This window comes from Siphateles boraxobius, unplaced genomic scaffold (assembly GCF_051911475.1).
Source record: "Siphateles boraxobius isolate OS27281-9 unplaced genomic scaffold, OSU_SipBor_1 11, whole genome shotgun sequence".
Classification (NCBI taxonomy): domain Eukaryota; kingdom Metazoa; phylum Chordata; class Actinopteri; order Cypriniformes; family Leuciscidae; genus Siphateles; species Siphateles boraxobius.
The window spans coordinates 9,456,758-9,479,787 of record NW_027508711.1 but is presented as its reverse complement, the minus strand read 5'-3'; the positions used below and the strand labels follow the sequence as shown (position 1 = coordinate 9,479,787).

The following is a 23,030-nucleotide window of genomic DNA, read 5'->3' as shown; positions in this document are numbered from 1 at the left end:
ATAGAGGCCAGACCCATGTGGAGCCTTCTATAGGGAACCAAGGAATGGGCATAGAGAGGGCCAATCCTTATGATATATATGAACTAAGACCAGATATGCATTGGCCTTATAGTTATGTGCTTAACACTTATTATATTGATTATATTGAATTACAACCTTTGCTTGCAAAGCAGGAACTTCCAGGTTATAATATTTAATAAATGTGGACGTTGAGGCCCAGCCGGCCACCGCAGATATCTTCAACTGGTATTCCACTGGACCATGACCAAGATGAGGCCATGTCTCTCTTGGAATGAGCTCTGACGCCTATGGGACACTAGAGGCCCTTAGACTCATGAGCCAGCAAGATAGCATCCACTCTCCAGCATGATAATCTTTTTTTTATGACCGCGAGTCCTTTGGAGCGGCCACCAAAACATTCGAAGAGCTGTTCTGACTGCCTGAACGGGGCAGAACGCTCCAAATAGACTCTGAGAGCCCTAACGGGGCAGAGTAAATACACATCTCTTTCATCCTCTGACGAGGGAAGAGCTGACAGTGAGATGACCTGTGCTCTGAAACGGAGTGGAGAGCACTTTAGGAACATACCCATGCCTTGGCTTAAGAACGACTCTGGAGTCGTTGGGCCCGAATTCAAGGCAGGAAGCACTCACCGACAGCGCTTGCAAGTCACCTACTCGTTTGACCGACGCTAGCGCCAGCAAGAGAGCAGTTTTGAGGTAAAGAGGCTTCAGGTCAGCGAGCTGAAGCGGCTCAAATGGGGCTCCTTTAATGGCCTCCAGGACCATGGAGAGGTCCCAGACAGGCACGGAGGGGGGTCGTGGTGGGTTTAACCTTCTGGCCCCTTTAAGGAAGCACACACCAGTTCGCTTTTTCCCAGTGATTTCCTAGCCACATGAGCATGAAATGCTGCTATGGCCGCCAGATACACTTTGAGCATGGAGGGGGAACGCCCTGCGTCCAACAGCTCTTCTAAAAAGGAGAGCACCTTCGGCACTCCTCATGAGTAGAGGTCCAGGTTCCAAGCTGTGCACCAGACGGTAAAAAGGGCCTGGTGGTAAAGGCGTCTGGTCGAGGGTACTCTATCTTCAGTAATAGTTTTCAGCACCCTTTCTGAGACGTCCCCGGGTACCCGTTGAGGGGCCTTACACGTAGGGCCCACAAGTCGGGACGGGGATGCCAGATCTTCCCGTTCGCCTGTGAGAGGAGGTTTCTAGTCAGTGGAATCGGCTATGGGGCTGTTTTTAGCAGCTGAGTCAACTCTGGGAACCATAGCTGGTTCCTCCAGAGAGGGGCTATCAAGAGCACTGTACACTCGCTCTCCCTGATCCGTTCTATGACCTGAGGACGCATCGAGATCGGAGCACTCCACAAAAATCACACAGGTTCTTGAAACACTCAAAAGTGACTTTATTTGGATTAGTCCAAAGAACAAAAAAAGGGGAAACATAAAAAAAGAAAAAAAGGGGTTTGGGGGGGATAGTTTTGTAAACCCGCGCTGGATAAGCCCAAAGTCCGGCATCCGACCAGAACGGAAGGTCTTCACTTGTTACTGTCTTTTCTCGCAGCAAAGTATTTTTGATTAAAATTCAATACATTTTCTCATATGTATTAACTCGTTATTTCATCTGACTCCATAAATGAAAAAGGTTTTAATGATATCTGTGTATCATTAAATGTGAGCGATGTTTGACTATTCCTTTTAACTCTAATGAAAATAATGTCAAAGTCAGTAAGAATAATCAAATATAACAATTTATTGTGTCAGGTAAATGTATCATTACAATTTCATAATCAATTCAAAGATAATCAATGCAAAACATCAAATGCAGAACAAAGAGGAAAATTTTTTACCCGACATTAGAAATACATGAGGCTGAGAGAACGAGATTTCTAAGAGAACGAGGAGAATTCCTTTGTGTCAATTATCCCTAAACTCTTAAAAACCTTTTGAAAAAAATTACCTTTTGTCAGTGTTGGGGAGTAACGGAATACATGTACCGGCGTTACGTATTCAGAATACAAATTATGAGTAACTGTATTCCGTTACAGTTACAATTTAAATAGTTGGTATTTAGAATACAGTTATTGTTGAAATCAATGGATTAGGCTACATGACGATACTTTTCTGTTTCGTGATTTTATTCACTCTCTAAATAAATTAAGGCAACTCCATGCATTTCCCAGAAGCCCCAATTTGAAAAAAAAAAAAATGCGCGGTTTGCGTGATCAGTCACAATGGAGTCGAAAGAGGAGCAGCGGGAGCTAGATGTAGAGATGGAGCCAGAACAACAGAGCCAGGGCAAGAATGCGTTTCTATCTTGGAAATTCAAACAGCATTTCACATTAAAGAAAGAGAAGGGAGAACAAATATAACTGTGCAGTGCAACCTCTGCTTGCAAGCAACCATCCTCCTATCAGCGTCCAAAGACGCCACCTCCAACCTGAAGAAGCATCTTAAAGTTTTTTTTTTTTTTTTAATTAGCCAGGGGTAGTCGTCTGCTGTAGTTTTAATGGTCAACTTGCTATTTTATAGTTGTATCAGGTAGGCTACTAGCTACAGGGCTGTAACAATATGCGATATGAAACCGAAATCGCGACACTCAGATCCACGAACCTGTATCGCATGCGAGAAGGCAAAATTGCGACACACCCCTTCCAACTCCCAAAGTTATCCTTCCCGTCCAGATCCAATGCTACCACATCTTTAAATTACTATTAGTATTATTTGAAGTTAAGATTATAAAATACGTAGTCATACACCACAAAACTAGTTGCGGAATAATTATTTAAAATTTAGCAATTGCGTTATGGACATGCATTTTCTGAGAATGTATATTTCAAGTTTTGACTGCAAATGTCATTTAATACCAATATATCGAAACTTCTGTTTGTATATCCATACTCCCTTAATAAAGGAGTCCAGACATTAGAAAAATATCTGTCTACAGATGCGTTTTATATTTAATATGAGGGAAATAAACATGCGTGACACAAAAAAATATTTAACTTTTAGGCCAAATATTTTTTACTACTTCTGTGAATTAGGCTACACGGCGCAAACCAAAAGTAATACCCACCGGATGAAGAAGGGTTGGCTCTCCACAGAACATAAAATATTCATTTTATTTTATTTTTCTTGTTCGCATTTATGAGGAAAAAACAATGTTACGGACGTGACCACTCTGAAAGCGGCACTAAAAGACTGCTTTAAAACTTTCATAGAGACATCAAACAGATGCACAAAGCCTTTCTTTAAAGTGAATTTCGATCTGTATTAATTGTATCTTAATTTTAATCAATGTTTCATCAACCAAATTGGCTGGAATTAATAAATAAGTAGTAAATATAGCAGACAATAGATATCACGGCATGGAGGCGCTGGTGCGTGAACTGGGGCTCATCTCATAAATGAACCGAAACTTAGCGTGTAGGGTAGGCTAGCCTACTTGTCTCACAGACATGTCTACTTTTAAACAGAACAATTCAAAACAAAAGAAAACAGACTATTCTCTGTTTATGTAATCCGTATGAAATGTGCATTTCTCTCCGGCGCGTTCACTAGAGTGCTGCGAAGAGTCATCGTCAACTTCATCTTTGCAGCCGACACTTTTGTTTTACTTATTTGGGAATGAGACATTTGTACCAGTCGCAATGAGTCATTTCAAATAATACCAAACATGTATAAAACTCGATAATCATTCACATTAAACCATTAAGATTCTTGTGTGAGTTTGGGTAATATCTGCAAGAGTGAAGAATGAGGGGGAGAAATGTAGATTAGGATGAGGGAGGTGAGAGGGAGGTGAGACCTTTATCGCGATAGTGCATGGTTAGAAACTGTTTAAACTCAAGGTTCTTTTAGTAAAGTCTAAAGAAGTTAAGAAAAATGGCAGTCAAAGTCTGCTTAGGTTAACAACAACCAACAACAAGATATACAATCGGACTTAGCACACAAGCTAAGATGTGAGGCAGGAGGAGACAGTCCTGGCAGGCTGGAGTCAAAAAGGACCTCTCCAAATTGGGTTTCCTCTCCTGCTTTATCCACAAGCTTTCCCAGCCAGGAGCCAATCAGTGGAAACCAGGATATGATGGTAATTCGTGTCAGCTCGTGTCCATTTGCACCCAGAACAGAGAAAAGGAGAGACAGCAAAAAAATAAAAACACCACCAAAACATTGCACAGATAATAATAATTACGTTCTCGGACTTAACAAATGTCAAATTTGAAAACGTTGCATTTCGTTAACACTGATATACACTTATATATAGGCTAATTTCTACTTCAGATTACTCTTTGCTCTCTGGGAAACTATGATAATAATATTCCCACTGTTCAGTCAAATCAAATCTGTTATTTGGCTTTAGTGACATGCTTTTTAATTATATATGAAAGCTGCAGTCCGTAACTTTTGGCGCTATAGCGGTAAATAAACTAAAGTGCAGGCGTCTTGGTACTGTGCAGGTACTGTGCTACTCCGCAGTGTTGCCGGGGGCCGACTCGAACCAGTCAGGGGCCGTTCACATATCGTGTTTTATGCGTGTGCCGCAAAGCGCAGGTCATGTGACAAAAACCTACCGATCAGCTTCGGCCTTTCTGTTAAAACATCGAACAGCTGATCATAGCTGTACAAGCACTGTTCCACAGTCTTAAATTCTCCCTCGATTCACACTGGAAATGCATTAAATGTAGGTCATGTGCCCACTACGAAGAGCTCACTCCTACACGCAAACACTGTTCACACACAGTATCAAGTTTTCCTCCAGCTCATTCCTCAAGGCCATTCCCGGTATATAAGAATGGGTGTTGAACATAATAAAACGGAGCTACTCGCTACAGTCTGCTCGCAGACCCCCACGCTTTTCAGCCGTGGTCAGATGACAGTGAGAAGAGACGTGGCTCACGTCCTTCACACCGAAGTGTCAAAACTGTTAGAGAAGGGAGCTGTGGAAACAGTCCCAATATCACAATGTGAGTCGGGCTTTTACAGTCGTTACTTCCTCGTCCCAAAGAAGGATGGCGGTCTCAGACCCATCCTAGACCTCAGACACCTGAACAAAGTGCTTATGACCCGACCGTTCAGAATGCTGACAACCAAACAAATCCTTGTGCAAATTCGCCCAGGGGATTGGTTCATATCAGTGGATCTGATGGATGCTTATTTTCACATCCAGATATCGCCCCATCACAGGCCATTTCTCAGATTTGCCTCCAGGGGGCAGGCTTACCAGTACACAGTACTGCCGTTCTGCCTATCACTGGCACCTTATACTTTTACGAGCAAAGACGCAGCACTTACTCCCCTGAGACAGTGGGGAGTGCGAGTGTTAAACTGCCTCGACGATTGACTGGTTATAGCCCAATCAGAAGAACAATTGATAACTCACAGATCCTGGCTCCTCAGCCATATAGAAAGCCTGGGACTCAGGATCAACGTTCCCAAGAGCACACTGTCTCCCAGCGAGAGTATCTCTTTCTTCGGTACAGTGATAGCCTCTATACAAATGAAAGCGCGCCTCACATCAGAGCTCGCGCTCACTATTCAGTGCCTAGTGGCATCTTTTAGATCTCTCAAGAGATTTCAGAGGATGTTGGGTCTTATGGCTTCAGTATCATCAGTACTCCAGCTTGGACTACTGCATATGCGTCCTCTCCAGCGCTGGCTAAAACCCCATGTACTAACTCATGCATGGCGATCTGCTTACTTACAAATCAGAGCGAACCACGGCTGTATCAGAGCCCTAGCTTCCTGGAAAGCAGACGACTGGTATCAGTCAGGAGTGAGTATGGGTGTGGTTACAAGGAGAAAAGTGTCTCTGGCCTATGGTCAAGCCAAGAGAGGCGCCTACATATAAACTGTCTAGAGATGAGCAGTCGCTCTATCGCTGAAAGTTTTTTCCCATACTTAAAAGGCCACGCTGTCCTCGTCCGGACGGACAACATGGCAGTGGTGTCCTATATAAATCGCCAGGGCAGTCTCAGGTTAAGCAACCTGCACACCATGGCGAAAAACCTCATCTTATGGGCTCAGCACAACCTGCGCTCCCTAAGGGCGGCGCACGTGCCAGGCATTCTGAACCAGGGTGCGAATGTGTTATCCAGAGACAATGTTCCCCCAGGGGAATGGTCACTTCACCCACAGATGGTTCAGCTAATATGCAACATCTTCGGCAAGGCAGAGGTCGACCTCTTCGCCTCAGAAGACAACGCTCATTGCCGAATGTTTTTCTCAAAGAGCAGGGACGCACTTGTCCACGATTGGCCGAGCCGCCTGCTGTATGCATTCCTTCCGGTCACGATGTTACCACAGGTCATCGAACGGATCAGGGAGAGCAAGTGTGCAGTGCTACTAATAGCACCTATCTGGAAGACCCCATTATGGTTCTCCGAGCTGGCACAGCTGCTTGAAACAACCACTTGGCCGGTTCCGCTGAGGAGAGACATCCTCACGCAGGCAAACCGATTAATCTGCCATTCCCGTACCGACTTATGGGCCCTTCATGTTGACTCCGGAGTTGTCCTTAAGCCAAGGCACGGTTATATTCCTAAAGTGCTCTCGACTCCTTTCAGAGCGCAGGTTATTTCACTAGCAGCACTTTCCTCGCCAGAAGACGAAAGAGGTTTTCTCTGTCCCGTCAGGGCTATCAGAGTTTATTTGGAGCGTTCTGCCTCATTCAGACAGTCAGAACAGCTCTTTGTATGCTTTGGCGGCCGCACCAAAGGGCTCAGTGTGACAAAGCAGAGATTATCGCGCTGGATAGAAGATGTCTTTATAAACAACTGTGACATTTTTTGGTCAAATAGTGTTCTGTGCTCGTCTGTGCAGCAACGACAGAACAGTTTGCTGGAAATTTTGCCATCGAGTTAGAACTGGTAACACTGTTGTAAACCAAATGGCAGCGCTGTGGGTGGGAACGTGCAGATTAAGGGGTGATAATATTATATTATATTAATAAGATCCCCTTCCTAGTCAGAAGTGGAGCGAAATCTAATATCTTATTTTTTTTACATGCTTGCAGAGAAAGGCTTACCAAAACATAGTTAATGGGTCACTTTTCACATTTTCTGGGTTGGTAGATACACTCGGGACCCGATTATAGCACTTAAACGTGTTAAAAATGTTAGTTTTACAATTCCCTCTACACACCAGAGGCCTTGATGTGGGCAGTAACAGGCAGCCAATGGAGGAGATGATTGAAGACCAGTTTGATGGTATTAGCTGGAAGTATAGCAATACAGAATAAAATGGCTGAAATACAAAAAATAACCAAATTTTATTTTTCTTAAACAAATATTGTTTTTAATTTTTAATTATTCAAAATGTCAATACATTTCCATGACATAATTGATGTGAAGCTTTCAAATTCAGATCTGCAGAGAGCTACTGCTGTTTATTTGGACTTTAGGAAGATCTTCTACACAGAGGTTGTTGACCATCGGAAAGTCTTCCATGTCAAATACCACCATTCCATCTTGACCCTCAGGGTTCTCCTTACATTGGGCAGAAATCTGAAAGATGCATGCAGGCATTTGTAGAGATTATCTAAAATCCTAAAATAATTCTGTCTCTATATGAATTATATATCTGAGATTGACTCAATAATTCATCGGTCACATCCTCTTCCATCAAAAGAGTGTATTTCTCCGAAGGTTGTTCTCGAACAAATTTGCAGCAAGTTGTACCCTTATGTTATGAGAAACATTATTACTATTTTAAAAGAAAAGCAAATTGTACAGTCTAGAATATATAAAACATGTAATGTTTAACTCAAATATTTGATTTGAAGCACTTGTTAGCACAGTGTTAGCACTCAATACTAGTTTTGCCTTACCATTATGTTGACAATCTGAGCCAAGCTGTCCAATAAAAGATGTTGTATAAAAACAATTATTATGGTGATTATTAATATTATGGTGAACTTATGGTGAACAGTTATTTTGTGGGTTTTTTTGTGGATTGTCTTTTAGCAATCGTAATCTCTGACCAACTCATGTAAATATTACCGGGTTCCGGGTAATAAATAATTACTTCCGGGTAATTACACATGGAAGATCTCGTGATATTTTGTGGATTCATACATACACTGCCGATTCAAAAGTTGGGGTCGTAAGATTTTTAATGTTTTAAAAGAAGTCTCTTCTGCTCACCAAGGCTGCATTTATTTGATTAAAAATACAAAACTAACCCAGTAATATTGTGAAATATTATTATCAATGTTGAAAACAGTTGTGTACCATTTATTTTAGGATTCTTTGATGAACAGAAAGTTAAAAACAACAGCTTTTATTTGAAATAGAATCTTTTGTAACATTATAAATGTCTTTACTGTCACTTTCAATTTAATTCCTCCTTGATGAATAAAAGTATTATATGTATTTATATGAATAAAAACAAACAGAAAAAGTTACAAGTGTCATTGGGCTTGATTGTACCTTCAGTGTCTGAACCTATTACACAGCATGGCATGTAAATTAAATGAAACTATTAAAACATACCAGTCATAAGTAACAAGTAGCAAATCCTTGTGATACGGAACAATTATATTCCTGTTATTGTTAAGCTTTAAAAAAGGAGAAATCCATGGTGGGATTTTTTTTTTTTTACAATGATATAGAAATTAACAGAGCTTAGTTTGGCAAAGTTTGAGGATTTTACCTTTAGGTACTTTACTCCAAGAAAACATCATGTCAATACTGTGAGATGTGCGGCTTTATCTGGGAATATCATGTCTGTCTCTTGCTTACAGGGCACAGTACAGATAAGGCACTGTACATCCCTTCAATTTATGTTAACAAATAAATAAAATAAGGCCTGTATCAAAGAATTAACATTTTATTTACTTTTAGTCCTACACTTGTTGCCGTTTTCTAAAAAGGTTTTTTCACAGCATTAAATTGCTGTAAAATCATCGTATTAATACACAATTTAAAACACTGATACTTCTCCGTATCACTGATTAATCAAATATGTTATTTAATATACAATCATTTGTATGTTAATTTATTTGAAATAGCAAGAAGAAAAAAGAATTTACCTCCAAAAATCACAGCATATGCTGTACATTACAGTTGTCTTCTCTGAATTTAAAATAGTAGTCCATTGAGTTCATTTTATTTCAAATCCACATGTTCCAGTAGTGAAATTAGATTTTAAAAAATGAACATTTGTGAAATATATACACACCCTAAAACTATCAAAATGAAGTCCACAGGACATTCTTCTATGATGACTTGAAATTATTTGAATGTAGGTCTCAAAATAAAAGCATGTTCCTGCATACTACTTATCTTCTGTATCACGTTCATCATGAGAAAGCATGAAATCAAGATATCTCGGATCTTACATATGAAGTGATGATTAATTACAAAATAAGATCTTCGAAACATAAGAGCAACCACTCAGACAACAGCAAAAACGCATCACTCAGACAAATATAGGCCAACAGGAAAACCTCAACAATAAATGCAATCTTGCCAGTTCCACATAGAAACTCAGCAGTTATCAGTTCTCAGTTCTAGTTTAAGGATCAGTTTAAAAACCTGAACTACTTACATGAACCCAATCTATAGTACTAATCACTACAAATCTTAAAATAATGTGTTTCTCGAAAACACAATTGATATAGCCTAATCACGGTAAAATGTAAAAAATGATATAATCCATACATTATGACAACATATGTTTTTACTTTGCTTTAACTCATAAAAATGAGTAACGCAATTTTAAATTTTTTATGTTATACAAGATTCAACTCTTATTTTTAAGTCAATTTATTGTCATTTGAGTAGAAACGACTGAAACATCCAAGTTGATCGTACTTAAATATAAAGCAGCAACTTTTTTACAGTGTAAAATTTAAAAATGATATGATCAATAAGTTATGACAACATATGTTTTTACATTGCGTTAACTCATCAAAATAAGTTAAGCAATTAAAAAAAAGTTATAGGCTACAAGATATAACATTTTTTTAAGTCCGTTTAATGTAACTTAAGTTGAAATTACTTAAACATCCAAGTTGATTGTACTTAAAAAATTGAATGCAGCATTTTTTTTACAGTGACTGAAACTGTTTGAGTTCATTCTTTTCAACAAATTTTTGGTTAATTTAGGTTAATCAAGTAGCTCAAAGCTAATTCTGTCATGAACTCTCAAGGAGAGATAGAGCAGATCATTTTAGTTTTTTTTCAGTGAACAATGACTTAAATTTAAATTTCGGCCTTACTCATCCAAAGCTATTATATGACTTCACAAGACTTGGAATATGATGCATGAGTCTACTATTTTATGGAAAGCCTATGATGCTTTTTGAAGTTTGAAAGCTTCAAACAAACAATAACCAGCCATAGTCTTCACATTTGTTTTGTGTTCCACTTTATTCAACTTACAAGTGGTCAAGTTTAATATAACCATAACCAAACCATTTAAATGCTCCTATGCAACACTAAAGCAACAAAAATGCTTCATCCAAGACATCATTTTGTTTTTTTGTAATTGTTGTATTTCTATAATGCACTTTATCTTTCTCTGCACACTGAGCATAAATATTCATAACATAACTTTGTTTAGGAAGGTTTCCAAATGAACCAGTAGACTACTTTCACGGTAGGCTACTATTTTTCCAATATATTTGTCTGAAAGTATGTTTTATCTTCTCTTTTAAAAGGCAGACAGAGGGAATTGGATGAGGCTCTTCTGAACATGGTGGTGAAGGATCTGCAGCCCTTCACCATCGTGGAGGATGAGGGTTTCAGGGCCTTTGTGAACAAGCTTGATCCAAGCTATGTCCTCCCATCCCGGAAGGTGCTTAAAACAATGGTCAGCGAAAGGTACAACACGACCAAGGAGAAGACAATGGAGGACCTACAAAAGGCGGAATTTGTTAGCCTTACGGCTGACATGTGGTCTTCCATTAATATGGATGGATATCTTGGTGTAACATGCCATTACATAACACCAGAGGCAACAATGGCAACTGTTTTACTGGGTGTAAGGAGGTTTTACCAAACCCACACAGCCCAGCATCTCATGGAGGCTAAAGCCTTGCTAATGGCTGAGTGGGGAATAACCTCCAAAGTTCACTGCATGGTGACTGACAATGCATCCAACATGATCCTAAGTGCCCAGCTACTCAACCTTCGCCATGTCCCATGTTTTGCTCATAATTTGAATTTGATAGTGAAAAAGGCCCTGGATCAAACCCCAGTATTCAATGAAATTCGCCAGAAAGCCAGAAAGATAGTGGGGTTGTTCAGATCCAGCTGCAAAGCAAAGGACAAGCTTGTGGAGATGCAGAGCTTGATGGGCAGACCAAGTCTGAAAATGATACAGGAGGTTGAAACGAGATGGAACAGCACATTCGACATGCTACAACGCTTGTATGAGCAACGTGAGCCAGTGGGTGCTGCACTTGCCAATTTAAACAGTGATACTGCTCCCCTGACAAGTCTTGAGTATGACATTATTCAACAGTCATTGACACTTCTTCAACCATTCAAACTAGCAACAACAGAGATGTCAGAGGAACAGAGAGTGTCTGCTTCAAAGCTCATACCATTGTACAGGATGTTGCAGCACAAGCTTGCACAGAAAAAAGGAAATGCAACGCAGGAATCAACTGTACAATTAGGTAGGACACTATGACCATACGTGTAATTGGCCATAACTCTCATATTGTTGTCATTATTTTAATTAATATGGTTTTCTCTTGTGTTGGCTCATAGGCTCACATCTACAAGAAGGTCTGCACTCCAGATGTGGAGGGTACGAGACTTTTAGAGCCTTGGCACTGGCTACACTGCTGGACCCAAGGTTTAAAAATGTGGCTTTTGGAAATCCTGCCAAAGCCCTGGATGCTGAAAAGCACATCAAACTGGAGTGTGCTTCACTGATGCGTTCAAACACAACTCCTGGTGAGTTTCAGTCTATGTTATCTTATGTAATGTGATTCATGAAATTTATACTTCATATGTGTTGTCAGTTTATGATTTGTTACTAATTGCCGTTTTCTTTTAATTCAGAACCACAAATGTCAACATCAGGCCCATCATCATCAACACCAGTTGAAACACAAGACAGTTTATGGGAACATTTTGACAATCGTATCCGTGAGACCCAGATGATACACAATCCTACAGCTGATGCCACAGTGGAAGTGAAAAAATACCTCAGCGATGCGTTTTTGCCCAGAACTCATGATCCTCTAACTTACTGGAAAGAGAGAGCAGTAATCTTTCCTCATTTGTATGTCCTAGCTAAAAAATATCTTTGTATGCCAGCAACAAGTGTCCCTTGTGAGAGAATTTTTTCAAAGGCTGGAGAAATTATCTGTAAAAAAAGAAGTAGGCTGAGTCCTTCAACAGCAGAGAAATTAATATTTTTGAAAAAAAATCTATAAGAAAGGGAGACATTGTGGCTTGATTTATTTTTATTAATATTCATTTTTCATGACCAAAATCACATTATGCAATGTGAAGAGACTACAGGTTACAAGCTTCATATATTACAAAAATACAATAATAAAAAAAAAAAACCAACAAATTTTTTTATTAGCTCTTTGTAAAGGTTGTTTCAGATCAACACCTGCAAGTGAAGACGGGTTCGGATTGATTCGAAGCCTCGAAACAAAATGGCACATTTGCTTCGACTGTTTCATTGCTTCACGAAGCCTCGATCTGCCCATCACTAGTTCTCAATTCTGGTCCTGGGGACCCACAGCTCTACACATTTTATATGTCTCCTTTATCTGGCACACCCAGTTCAATTTATAGAGCTCTTCCCTAACGAGCTGATGATATGAATCAGGTGTGGTAAATGAGGGAGACATACAGTACAAACTGTGCAGAGCTGTGGGTCCCCAGGACCAGGATTGAGAACCACTGCAATAATATATAGCATTTAATTTTTTTTAAAGTGTGTATTATTGGGAAAAATAATGTTTAATTTAGGAAAGAAGTGTACACCACCGCACTGCGGACATCAATATGTTTTGCTCAATTTTCCAAGAAGAGAAAGACTGAATTTAAAATTCGTTCAAGTGCCATTTGTTAAAAATTCTAACAAATACCGCCTTAGTCCTTCATTTCCAATTGTACTTGTTTCTTCAAGTAAAAGTGCCTGTGAAATATTTTGTTTCAACAGGGGGTTTAACCAGGGGTTTGCATAGTGTGAAAAGCCCTTCATGCTTTTACTCCCCTGATCGTCCTCATGATACAGTTGACATCAATTGCACAATAATCCAATTTCTGGCGTCAATCTTCTTCCAAGTCGATTACAATACCTTCATCATCAATATCTGGCTGAGGTTGGAGATGGATGAAGTATGACACATCACCATACACAATCTGCCCACATAGGCCTCTCTGGTTCTCCACGCACTGAGAGCTGAAAATGTGTAATTGTTTGTAATGAATCTTAAATCATTTAGAGAAATCATGATCCATGCTCTCTTCTCATTACCTTTACATTAGGTTCCATTAATATATTAGCCTCCACCTCACGTCTAGTCTATTGTCTTGTACTTTGAGAGACTCTCGCTGCACTGCTCTCCAAACTAAGAAATTATGGTTTTGATCAACTGGTCTCTCAACGCAATTGACACCATCTTCTCGACGAGAAGCTTGGGTTTGGGGGAACCTGACTGCCCTGCCGGAACGTTCGAAGCTGGCTACACGATGGACGCGTGGGAGAGGTGGCGGGTCGTGTGTCTGGCGGCTCTTTCCGTGGAGGACGTTGAAGATATCTACCTATTCGGCACCATGATAACAGGTCTTCTGCTGATTGGATTAGGCATTGCCCTGGTTTATCGAGGAATCAAGAAGACGGTGACAGCTGTCCAAAACCCCACAAGGCTGCCCGTCATGATTGAGGCGGTGGACAGAGCTGTCAGCACTCAGACTGAGTCTATGAACCACAATATGGATAACATAATGGAGAAGCTCACAGCTTTGCAAAGGCAAATGGATCGTTTCAGAGACCAATATGGACCAGGAGAATAGCCTGTGTAAATTGAATGCGGCTACTCGCCCGAAGACCAAAGACTCCCAATCTTATCTGTTTCGGCACCCCCCCAACCAGCACTGGCCTTGGCCAAGGCCGCTGTTGGAACAACAACTCTCCCGGAAGAGCACTGCAGTGAGCCGCTCTTGCGTTCCTTCCCCGACTCCACAGACACCTGGTGATTGTTGACTCTGTATGGGAACTGATCAAGGTTGTCTCCATGGCAACTTGCTGTGTATCGCTATGACAATCCTGCGGACTGAGGCACCTAGATTATGGTGCTGGCTTAGTGACTCTCTCCAGGCCTACACACACATGAACTCTTACATATATATACAGATATGCATCCGCCCCACACCCCATCCCTCGCCTTCGCCGCTTCGTACCCCCAGTCTGACAGGCGGGTCTGTGACCAGTGCCGAGAATGGCTGCAGGACCGGATGGCTGCTTGCCTGTGCTGGGATACCTCCATCCCCTACTCCCCACCCCTGTTGCAAGTCTTGTTCATGTTGTAGAGTGTACTGATTATGTGCTAATGTTGCTGAGGTGTTTTTTTTCCTGTTCCCACACTGTACTCCTTACAGGAGCATAGTCTGGGGGTTGCCTTTTTTTCTCTTCACCTCTCCTCATGTCATGCTGTATTTTTCCTCAATTCCCTGTCTTCCTGTCCTGTATATCCTGTTGTCACATTGTATGTTTGTATGGACAGGTTGATGGCCAAGTTCACTGGTACTTGTGACTATGTGACAATAAAGGGTTACTACTACTAAATGTGTCTTCAGAAATCCCTTCTTGGTTGTCCACATATCGTAAAGAAACCTTAAAATAAAACAACAACAGAACTGAAAAAAAGATTCATTTCACAAGAAACATTTCACAAAATTTGAGCAAATACAAATTAATTTTTAATTAAAATTTTAAGTTGGCTATCAGTGTTCTGCAACCTCTAACTAAAATAATAGAACAAATAACAGTGATCTAATAATAGTACATGTATAAACAATAGGTATTATTTACTAACTCCAGGGGCCTCATGTACAAAGACTTGCACTGAATTCATACTAAAACATTGCGTACGGACAAAGCTGTAAATGTGCGTAGTGTGTACCCACAAAAAAAAACAGATCTATGAATCTCTGCGTACGAAGGACCCAACGCATATTCTCTTTGTACATCCCAATTAACGTAAAATTGAGCGCACATGCACGAGCACAACGCCCCACCCAGTCTCCTCCCTTAATTATATAAATTTAAATATGGTAATGAGTCCACTTTGGCAAAAGAAAGCAGTAAGAAAATGGCTAAAGCAAGCGGCAAGAAACAAAACTTTACAGAAAGTGAATTGGAGGTGCTACTATCGGAGGTAGAAACGAGAAAAAAAAAACATTTATTTGGAACTTTGTCCTCTGGAATTAATAACAGAAGGAAAAAATATGAGTGGGAGAGTTTGGCAGATACCGTCAATGCAGTGGGAACTGAAAGTCGCACTGTAAATTACATTAAAAATAAATGGTCTGATATAAAGGTGAACGTTAAATGGAGAACTGCGACATTTCAGCTGCCCAATGGCCCGCTCTACAACTGACAGAGTGTCAGAATGGGTATCATTGTATCTGCGCTCTCGGTCAGTTTGTGGGTTGGTGAGAGGGATTAACAGCCATGTCTTTAGTGGATAACCGCGGTCTTCTGAAGGGTTGTTGAATAATTAAAAGAAAATTAAAAAAATACAATTAGATAGAACCATAACTTTAAATGCATAACTCACCAAGAAGCCACCCATCGCACACCCTGCCAGCTTGGAGCCTCATCCCAACCATGCTGTTTGAAATCATGTATGAATCATGGGTTGACCCAGGCCGACTTGCCACAATATTTGTTAGGCACATTTGTGCATCACATATTATCTGCACATTTATTGAATGGAAATGTTTCCGATTCACATATGCAAATTCTTCTTCAGATGGTGCCTTTATAGCAATGTGTGTGCAGTCGATCGCTCCGATTACATTAGGAAAACCGCCTATTGCTGCAAATTGCGTTTTAATGTTTGGCTGGTCAACTGCATCATATGGGAACCTTAAAAAACCTGGTAGACCTGCGGATGATCCCGACCCATACCGCTGGCATTGCGCGGCTCAAAGACGACTGGCTTATTCCTGAGCGGTCTGCCAGAAAGGACCAGTTCCCCGGAAAGGACCAGTTGCCAGGAAACCAAGTGTTGTCAGCACCTGCAAGGGAACGGGTATTGCGTGGCTCCTCGCTGTCTCTCTCTCTAGAATCGGACAAAACTCTGCACAGAGCTCCAAGAGGATAGTCCTTGGAAATCTGAAACGGCTGATAAGCCAGTCATCATCCTGGGCCAGAAAATCATATTGGTCCCTAAAAACTCGTTCTCTTCGGATTGCCGAGAACTGCCATTAGCAATGTCCTCTAATAAGGCCAAAGCTGCCATTGCCATAGACTAAGGGTTGTATCAATTTGCACATGCTTTTATATGTTCTAATTTAATTGCATAATTGATAGAATATTCCCATTAGGCTTGTGTGACAATATATGTCAATTATTTTATAAATTGCAAATTAATAGCAATGCTTCCCACAGGTGGTATTGCGATAGACTTGTAGAACAATTTGTTGTGTAATGTTTGCAACTTCACTTCATTGCCTGTAGAGTCGCCAACGGACAAAAACTATGAGAAATGTACGTACACCAGACATGAAATTGGCGTGGAGGAATGCACATTCTCTCATTAATTTCAATGTTAGTACATCCGACCGTGAGCGTGAAAGCTGGCGTATGCAAAGTTTTTGTGCGTACACAAGATTGATACATGAGGCCCCAGATGAGTTTGTATTATCAAAACTGACTTCAGAAATTAGACAGAGATGTCGAAGAACCAACTAAAACTGTCGCTGACCAGTTTGGTGTGCTCAGATCTCAAAAATTGATGTATCCGACTTTACCTCTGCGTAATTCACATCTTTTCTACTTTTACGTACTAATCTGTGATTGTAATCTCTCTAAATCTTGGAAGTCTTCCTTGTTTCCAGGTCAACTCATTCATGTGTGAAATGGCGCCAAAATTGTAAAAGACGTGGATCTTGTCCTTGCGTGCTTACTTCATGTTTGATAGATTATGCTACTTTCTTCTTCAAGCGATATATTTCTTGTATAGATCTTGTATGGCTTTCTTGGTATAGCTAGTGAGATCTGATATATTGTTGATATAAAATTTTTCAAAAAATGTAGTCAAAGTTTCAAAGTCCTCGTAGACTTTGGTTAACCTTGCAGAGCTTGACTTTATGTTCAAAGCACCCGTAACCTTAATTGCAGAGATCAGCAGTATATTGGAGTGATGTTATTGCCAAAAAGATACACAAGTAATCCAATACAGAAATTAAAATAGTACAATAAAAAATAAAGCAAATTAAAAAAAACTATTTGTGTTTCCTGTGTCACTGCCTGGACTGACAGTCTTCAGTTATATCCCAACCCAATGATCTGGAAGCAAACAGGACTCCTACCAAAGATCCAGTAATTCATTAATTACAGAAGAAGATCTGTTCTTCGAAACATAAGAGCAACCACTCAGACAACAGCAAAAATGCACCACTCAGACAAATAGGCCAACAGGAAAACCTCAACAATAAATGCAATCTTGCCAGTTCCACATAGAAACTCAGTTGTTATCAGTTCTCAGTTCTAGTTTAAGGGTCAGTTTAAAAACTAACTTACTTACATGATGTAACTACTTACATGAACCCAATCTAGTACTAATCACTACAAATCTTAAAATAATTTGGTTCTCGACAACACAATTGATATAGCCTAATCATGGTAAAATGTAAAAAATTATATAATCCATACATTATGACAACATATGTTTTTACATTGCTTTAACTCTGATGAGTTAAAAAATGAGTTAAGCAATTTTACATTTTATGAACTTGCTCCAACAAGCCAACAATTTCCGTTAGAAAGTTATAAGAACCAAGAAATTGCACAACATCTGTTCAAATGTCCTAGTTTCATCAAGTCATTATGAATCCACTTATGTTTAGTTTTTTTGTCAAACTCTCTCTTTTCATAATTTTGTAACACAGAACAACTTCCTAAGCAACAAACACAAAAATATGACTGCAATGCCCATCATCTGAATTCTATATAATGTTTGCTGTATTTCTATCAACATGTCTGCTCTGCTGTCTGAGTGACTGCTCTGTAAACTGATTAGTGATGAAGCTGAATCTGAACAAATAATAACTCTCAATGGTCTTATTTCCTCTATCCACTGCACTGCTAACAAAATTGCTAGCATTTCTCCTGTGTATACTGATACATTGTCACTAATACTCTTCACTATTGTAATGTGAAACTGTGGAACAATAAAAGCTAATCCTATCTTAATAACTAAACTGTTTGATGCATCTGTGTATATCTGGTGGTAACTAATATATGCCTGTAGTATGTGAATTCAATATAACCCCCCTGTCCTTGTTCTTCTTTTCTAATAGTGTAAGATCTACTGTTGCTTCAGGTAGTACCCAAGGTGGTACTGTTAGATTGAATTTTAATTCCGTTAATTCTAACTCTGTTGCTTTTTGTATAACTGTCCGTCCAAAGCTTTTTGTCTCCCTCCTCTCCTTTTCCCAACAAGGTTTTAAAGTGCTTTGTGCTGGGTGATCTTCACTATGGCCCTGTAAATTAACCCAATAATTCAGAGATAGCTGTATTCTTCTCAACTTGAGTGGCATTTCTCCCATTTCCACCTGCACCTGCACCACAGGTGGACTCCAATCAAGTTCTAGAAACATCTCAAGGATGATCAGTGGAAACCGGATGCACCTAAACTCAATTTTGAGTGTCATGGCAAAGGCTGTGAATACTTATGTATATGTGACATTTGCAAAGATTTCAAACAAACTTCTTTCACATTGTCGTTATGGGGTATTGTTTGTAGAATTTTGAGGAAAATAATTCATTCAATCAATTTTGCCATAAGGCTGTAACAAAATGTGGATTAAGTAAAGCGCTGTGAAAACTTTGCGGATGCACTGTAGACCTCCTGAAAGTCAAATGTGGACACTTTTCAATTCTGTGGGAAATGCTATTAACAGATGACACAGGTTAGGTGAAAATGAAATGTCTTTATTTGAAGCATAAAGGAAGCGAAGATGTTCATGTCTTGGAAGGCATTTGTCTTTCTTGTCTTCGCTTGCGTTTAAAATGGTCTCACGGAGCTTTTCCCCCTAAGGGAAGATTTGGTTACTAGTGCAGTTGTACTATATGATTACAAGACTTAAATAGCAGCAGCAAAATTAAGCATTGCTGTTTATAGAACTGCTGAAATGGCTTTGTCCAATATAATTATCAAGATTATAAATATAATATATATAATATCTCACCTAATCAAGGCTCCATGATCAGGAACTGCCACGTGCAGAAGACAAAAGAAGTATTTTACTAAGTCGCTAGTCATTCAACAGGAATAAAAACAGTTAACCCAGTTTACCAAGTATGTTAACCTACCGTGTGGCTTGTTAATGGCGATAGTCTCCAGATCATACAATATCACTCCACCCACTCCTTTAGGGTTTTCCACACTCTGTACAGGGGTCTAAATATACAGTTTTATTTGTTAATGTCATGAATAAAGGAAGACTTAAAATATTTACCCCCAGTTTCATAGACAAGGTTTAAGTCTAGTCCCAGACTAAAATGCATGTTTGAGCTTAACTGAAAGCAGCTCACACTGACATATTTTAAAATATGTCAGTGCCATTGTTTTGTCTCAAAATACACACAAGTAATGTTTTATTTTAAATTTTATAAAAGCCACTTAAATGCCCTGATTGAATGAATAACTAATCCTGGCCTAATCTAAGCCCCATCTGTGAAACAAGGACTAAATGTAATGCTCTGTGATAATGCACAAAAATTATTATTTAATTGTGAGTTATTCATTAGGGATAACCCAATGCCATAACTGTTAGATACTGTAAGCTCTACAATAAAATGTATGATTTCAGCCATTTTTCAAAATTTGAACCATTTCACAGACAGACACTATACTGTAAAAGGATAAATACCTTAATTTCATGTACTGTGGATTGAAAGAGGTTGCTGCATATCGAACCCTGAAAACAAATGCAAATGAAGCACAGATAATGTAGTCCAGAGTGTGAATTATAAGAAAATTAAGACCTGAAAACCAATGTTGCTCAAGTAATATCTAATATTTTTCAATTTATCATATGTGATGGCGATAGCTTGTGGATCGGGCCTTGTCAATTTCCAACCTTCGGTTTCTTAACCAGAACTTAAACCATTCCACCACAAGTTTCACATAAAGCATGTTTGATACTACAGGTGCTAAAAAATAACATTAACAATATAATATCAATACTGTAATATTAAGGATGCCTCGTTTTAAGTGGTCAAAGCAGTGTAATGATCTTGATGAACAAGTGTCAATGAAACGATAAAAAAAGCCATAAAAATGCAACTAAATAATAAAGGCAGAAATTGTTTTGCCAGTTTATAGAATCTAAACACATAACCACACACGCAACATGCAACAGTTTACAAAGACGCAAGGCTAATAGCTAATAGCTAATGTAGCAACAGCCTGATTTTTTTCAGTCACACAATAAAAGCTTCAATAATTACTCAATATTATCGATATCTGCTTTATTATTAATACCAGAATAAGAACATAAGTTTGATGGAAATATAAACTATTTCATGAGAAATATTTCTACATACCATAACAACTGTGCTTTGTGTTCGACAAATATATATTACATAAACACAAGTGCGCCGCCTAACGAAGGTCCTCCAAAGAAAAAATTAGCAATAAAAAGTCTATACGAATACAACTATAGGACTATAGCAAATTTAAAAATGTAAGAATCATTACACCACTTTGTAAATAATACATATATTGTTTACCTGTATAATGATATATGACTATTATTCCCGGATATAATAATTAGGAGCCACAAACTTTTATTGAAACTAATATTGTCTAATAGTGTAACAACACATTTATTACATGCCTATTACAGGCATTATAAATAAACCAACATGAAAGCTGATCAAGCAAAAAGTTTAATTGAAATAAACTTATCTGTGACCCGTATTCTGTGTCTATCACTTCCAGTCAGTCCAATCACAGTTTGCTGCTGTTTTCATGTCTTTTCTTCTTGAACTCAATGAGGGAAAAGGCTTCAATCCTTTAGTTGGTCTTCAAGGGTCTTCTGAAGGTTGATCCATTATGTTTGGTCTCAAGATCACCGTGACAAATGTGAACATTGTAAATCGACTGGTCCATGATGGCATCTGTGGTGGTTATCTAGCTGTAAATGAAACTGTTACAAGCTTGCAAAAAAGCATGATGCCCAGCACTGATGAGCAAAACCAACCACACAACCCACTAACCCACTGTGAATGAGCAAGCAAACAACATCCGAACAGTTTCATCTCTGATTGGTTCTTATTAAATAACATTTAATAAGCAATTGATTGCCTTATAACAACAACTGCATGATTAACTGAAGGTTTATTACAATAATTATTTCATTTAAACAGCTAAGCCAAAGTTGCCCAATCCTGTTCCTGGAGATCTACTTACAGGTTTAAGATCCAACCCTGATCCAACACACCTGTCTGTAATGATCAAGTGCTACTGAAGAACTCAATTAGCTTCTTCAGTTGTGTTTGATCTCGGTTGGAGCTGAACTTTGCAGGAAGGTAGATCTCCAGTAACAGTGTTAGGCACCCCTGTGCTATACGCCCATTTTCAACAGTCAAACATTACATTTCCAACAGAGGCTGAAACTGAAACTGAAACTGTATCTTGTATAATTTCTTTGAATTCTGAGTAGATAGGATTTTCGTTCCTGTTATGTCTTGCATGGGAAACCCCTAATCTTCACGACAATTACCATGTGATGACCACAGAGTCAGGACCTTGGTTGAACGTCTCATCCAAAGGATGATGCTTCTTACAGTATGGTGTCCCAGTCACTCTACTGGGGATTTAGGACCCACACAGACCTGCTGGCCTCACTAACACCTCTCAGCAGCAACCTGGTTTTACCATCCAGGTACTAACCAGGCTCAACCCTGCTTAGCTTCAATGGGCAACCAGTCTTGGGCTTGGTGATATGGCTAATAAATACAAAGGAGAAAATGAGCCACTCAGGAATTCTGTCCTGATTCTGCCCCATAGTAGTGGGAAGTTCGGATCATTTTACTGACTCGAATCTTTGAGTCTCGTTCAGCAAAAAGAACGAATCTTTTTTCGAGTCATTTCGTTCATTTCAGCATAATATAATTAAAATGGCATGTTAAATATCCCAACACATCAAGTACTTACGAAAATATTGATTACATTTGTAAAAAGAATAAAAATAAACTATAGGGTAATGCAGCCAAAGCCAAATTATAAGAAACCGAAATGTTTTATTAATTGATTAGTTGTTGGGTCTTAAGTTCAGGCTATTGCAGTCTGATTCTGTTAGTTCACCTCACCTCCTGATCCGAGACCTTCTTTCCTTTGCAACTTCATATTTATCAGGTTAGTTCTCCTCTCGTGTCTCGAGACATTAGCTGTCGACTCGCCAGTGTCTGACTCGGATCTGTCTGCTGGGCCGACCGTGCCGTGTGTGATACAGCAGGGCCGGAAAGAGAAATGATTAGTTCATCTTTCGAGTCTCGAGTTCGGGTTCGACCGGGTCCGAGTCTTTCGTTCTTCCTGTCAGTCCATAGAGACTATGCTGTCAGTAGCGGAAAGAGAAATGATTAGTTCATCTCTCGAGTCTCGAGTTCGGGTTCGAGTCTTTCGTTCTTCCTGTCAGTCCATAGAGACTATGCTGTCAGTAGCGGAAAGAGAAATGATTAGTTCATCTCTCGAGTCTCGAGTTCGGGTTCGAGTCTTTCGTTCTTCCTGTCAGTCCATAGAGGCTATGCTGTCAGTACCGGACAGAGAAAGGATTAGTTCATTTTCTTCGAGTCTCGAGTTCGGGTT

The 23,030-nt window shown here is 39.5% G+C and overlaps 1 long non-coding RNA gene across 1 annotated transcript; it reads right to left on the bottom strand.

Annotated features, from left to right (window-relative positions):
* Window positions 1-19,131: 19,131 nt before the first annotated feature.
* On the bottom strand, window positions 19,132-21,827 carry LOC143701922 (uncharacterized). Its single transcript, XR_013190201.1, has 5 exons — window positions 21,664-21,827; window positions 20,089-21,357; window positions 19,529-19,616; window positions 19,405-19,429; window positions 19,132-19,248 (listed from the first exon to the last, which is right to left on the bottom strand). It is a non-coding gene; the product is annotated as an uncharacterized LOC143701922 (long non-coding RNA).
* Window positions 21,828-23,030: the final 1,203 nt, after the last annotated feature.